Raw genomic sequence first — 4,698 nt, forward strand, 5'->3', positions numbered from 1 at the left:
CACCTCCTCCTCAGCCCCACTGGGGTCCCGGCTGCAGCCACCGCTGCCGCCGCCATCTTCCGCTCCACTAGCGTGTTCCGGGCCGCGCCGGGAGCACCGCCCCCCCTGTGGTCCCGCCCACATCCCCGCCCATTATTCGCGGCTTTGCACAAGCCCCGCCCCCTCGGGCTCGGTGCCCTTCGCAATCACCCAGGTCGAGAGTGCGCAGAGGGTGTGGACGCAATGTCTCCTGGGAGTTGTAGTCGCTTTTTACTTCATTGCCTGGTAGCCAGGACTTCGAGGATTTCCCCTAGACGAGGGACCTAAATTATTGAGAATTAAGGTGGACTGTTTGAAAGTTTTCTCCCCTGTTTTAAGCATATCTTTTAAAGGCTATCGTTTTTTTTTTTAAATATATTTTATTGATTTTCTACAGAGAAGAAGGGAGAGAGATAGAGAGTCAGAAACATCGATGAGAGAGAGACATCGATCAGCCGCCTCCTGCACATCCCCCACTGGGGATGCACCCGCAACCCAGGTACATGCCCTTGACCGGAATCGAACCCGGGACCCTTCAGTCCCGCAGGCCGACGCTCTATCCACTGAGCCAAACCGGTTTCGGCATAAAGGCTATCGTTTTATATAACGCCACCATTCCTTTAAAGAAAAACCTGAAAGAAGCTAGGATCAGGTCATGAATATTATTCTGTAGTATATATATTAAAGAAATTGAAGTACACAAACCTAGTGACGCCTTCAGAATTTATATACTGGAAGCACTAGGGCTGGCAATCTGGAAAGAAGAGCCGTTTTGCATAGTATTTAGGAAAATTCGAGAAAATGTTGTATGTCCCTATTAGAATGGGAGAGGGGGCATGAGTGTGGGCAAGTAGTGACAGAGATACAGACACGGCCACTGCAGATGTTATAGAGAAGTGTTTCAGACTTCGTAGATGGTTCTGCCAAATTGAGAGTAAATAATTCCAGGCCCCAAATTTCATTGCCCCAAATCTTAATTTTCTTGTGGATCCACCTGCAGGTCTCCCAACCTCTGGCTTGGGTGCCGGGAGAGGTTACGCAGTACCAAAGACTTGAGAGGGTATGGACTCCTTTTCCTTTCTCCTTCACAGCGCCACCTCTTCTTGTCCACAGGACAGTCCTTGGCAAGAAAGGCAGCTCCCCTACTTATTCTTTTGTTAGTTCTCAGCCCACCACTGACATGGCAGTATCCTTTTCCAGATCTTTTTACTATTATTTAAGCCACCTTCTTCTGAAATTATTTAGGTTGAATAATAACTAAATTTAATGAGGAGTCTGTAATCTAATGAGATTTGCTCACCAAATAACAGGTTCGTATGTGTGTATGAATGTACATTCGGATTATATACCATGCCTAGGGGTGCTGTACATAATCTAGCTTTTGCACTTCATTTGGTGTCATGGGACAACCCCTTCACTGAAGGCTCCAGCCATGCTCACAGCTACCTTGGGCCTTAGCTCTTGTTCTTCCTTCTACCCACTAGAATGTAACTCCATTATCTGGACATTTGGGCACACAGTGAGTGAATGAATGAATGAATGAATGAATATTTCACTAGATCCTAAGCTTTCCAAGGGCAAGGATCATTTGCCATTGTATTATTAGATCTAATTCAATCCCTGGCATGCAGTAGGGTATTTCGTAAATGTTTGTTGAATAAAAGAATAATTGAATAGGAACCTTAAATAATATAAAAAGTAATGTTTTTTGAATAAAGGAATGATTGAATGAATGGGGTTCACAGATAAAAGAAAATTGAGATTTGATGCAAGTGATCCAATTTGGAATGATTTTGAATTTTATTGAAACATAAATATAGTCTGGCTGGTGTGGTTCACGGTTTGATTCCCTGTTAGGGCACATGCACCAGTTGTGGGCTCCATCCCCAGTAGGGTGTGTGCAGGAGGCAACCAATTGATGATTTTTTAAAAATATATATTTTATTGATTTTCTAGAAAAAATAGAGAGGAATAGAGAGTTAGAAACATCGATGAGTGAGAAACATCCATCAGCTGCCTCCTGCACACCCCCACTGGGGATGTGCCTGCAACCAAGGTACATGCCCTTAACCGGAATCGAACCTGGGACCCTTCAGTCTGCAGGCTGATGCTCTATCCACTGAGCCAAACCGGTTAGGGCCAATTGATTTTTTCATCATTGATATTTCTATCTCTCCCTCTCTCCTCCTCTCTCTGAAATCAATAAAAAACATTTTATATATATATATATATATATATAGCATTGCTCCTTTTCCAGTTCACTTTTAACAGAAGTGTAGTTATTCCTGGGGTTCCCATCTAATTCTTTAAATTATTGTTTTTATTAATGTACCTAAAGTCCTGCCAACCATCTACTTAAAGCACCTCATTCTGTTTTATTCTGTTATCCTAATTATTGTCATTAAACACTTTTGCAGTTTACAATGTGCCAAAGTACTCTATATGTTTCTGTCCTTAAGGGTTTTCATCAAAATTGGATGGAATAAATCGTTTCACATAGTGAGTGGCCTTTTGTCAAATATGTAGACCAAAAAAAGTTCATTTACAGAGTGATCCCGAGCATGCAATCACACCTTGCTATTTTTTTATGGCCCACAGCAATTGGAGAGCGCCCAGAAGAGGGGGCGGAGCCTTGTGGAGCCTCTGCTTGGCATTTATGTCTATGCCAGCTGTGTTAAAGGTTGTTCTTTCGAGCACACACACACCACTGTCAAATCCCAGCCAGGCTGTCAGGTAATTCTACCCCAAGGACAAACTTTTTAAAATAGCATGTCCACCCCTTTCCTTGCCTCATCAGCTCCTTCAGATTGCTCCTGCCTTTCATTTTCAGGGCATAGATTACGAATTTCTGTGTCATTCACAAGGACCGGTTGGATGAGATGAGCAGGAACATAAAATGTGACTCTGAAGTTGGTAACCTCTGCTCTGATGGGGCTGCTGTTTTCACAGTGAAGTGATACGGGTCACTTGAGTTTCTTGCAAATGAGCTTCCTGCAAATGAGTTGCTCACCAAAGTACAATGTGAACAGAATCCTTTCTCAAAGCTCCGTTGGGCTTTTTGGAAAGGAGAGGAGACAGGGCCTCAGGTTCCCCTTGAATCATTTATTCCAGAGCCAGCATCGAAAAGTTTCACCATGGGGGAGAAGCCAGGAGAGGGTACTTTGGAAAAAAAAAAAAACACACCAAAACACTTTTTCCCTGCCCTCTCCCCGGAGCACAGTTCACTTTTGACATTTTGCTAGACTTAAAAAGCCCTAACGAGTTTTCTCCCTTAACAGAGTTACATTCTTAACACTTCAAGGATTCCTGGGAGGTCAGTTGTCACTCTCCGTGGCGAAGAAGTAGTGAAAATACCATCTGTGTTCCCAGGGCACCTCGATGGCATTAGGAAAGAGTTTTTGCACTGGAGTTACCCCCAGCTCCTAAAAAAAGAAAAGGAAAAAAAAAAAGGCGGGGGGGCATGAATTCCCTAGTGAGATTTTCAGCCAGACTGGTACACCGATCTCTTCTGATTTCTATTTGCTAACCTATTCAAAAGGAGCACGAATTAGTTTATGGCAAGGTTTCTCAACCTTGGCACTACGGGCATTTGGGCCAGATTATTCTTCGTTGTGGGGGGTGTCCTGTGCATCAAAAGGGGCTTAGCAGCATCCCTGGCCTCTACCCACTAGATGCCAGTGGCATGCCATCACCTCCTACTAGGGACAACCAATAATGTCTCAGATATTGCCAAAAGTCCCCTAGGGAATAAAACCACCCCCGTCTAGAACCACTGGGTTATACTAATGTCATGCACATAAACAAATAGTTGGCGGAGCACTTTGGGCCAGAGACAAAAAAAAAAAAGAAGCCGTTGGTGCCTTCATGGCCATCACAGTATAGCAGGAGGGTTCAAATTAAGTAAATATATAGAGAATAAAAGCACTAAGGGGTGAAATAAAAGAGGCGTGTGGGAAAGAGAATGGGACCCACTGGGGCCAGAGAACACAAGGCCTCGCATGAAGAGGTGACATTTGTGAGAGGTCTGAATGAACAGACAGAGGTCTGCAGAGCGGGGGATAACCATTCCAAGAGGAAGAAGTGGAACCTCAATGAATGCAGAGTGTTTGCAAGAAAGCAAGTAGTCGAGTGCAGCTCAAGCTTAGAGTCTGAATAAGGAATAATGAGAAATGGGGCTAGGAAAAGCGTTTAGGAAGTATTAGGCAAGTAGTTTAGGAACTCCTAGTCCATAAAAAGGGATGAAGTAATGATACATGCCTGGACAGCAATGAACCTTGAAAACCTTATGCTAAATTAAAGAAAATAGTCCCCAGAGACCACATACTGTATGATGCTATTTATATGACATGCCCAGAATAGGCAAATCCATAGAGACAGAAAGCAGATTAGTGGTTGCCAGGGACCAGGAGGAAAGGGAATGGGATGTGACTGCTAATGGGTATGGGATTTCTCCTTGGGGTAATGAAGATGTCCTGGAATTAGACAGTGGTGATGGATGCACAAACTTATAAATATACTAAAAAAACAAACAAACACACACACCAAAAAAAAAAAACATTGACCTGTACACTTTAAAAAGGTGAATATTGCCCTAGCCGGTTTGGCTCAGTGAATAGAGCGTCGGCCTGCGGACTGAAGGGTCCCGGGTTCGATTCCGGTCAAGGGCACGTACCTTAGTTG

This window comes from Myotis davidii, unplaced genomic scaffold (assembly GCF_000327345.1).
Source record: "Myotis davidii unplaced genomic scaffold, ASM32734v1 scaffold223, whole genome shotgun sequence".
Classification (NCBI taxonomy): Eukaryota; Metazoa; Chordata; class Mammalia; order Chiroptera; family Vespertilionidae; genus Myotis; species Myotis davidii.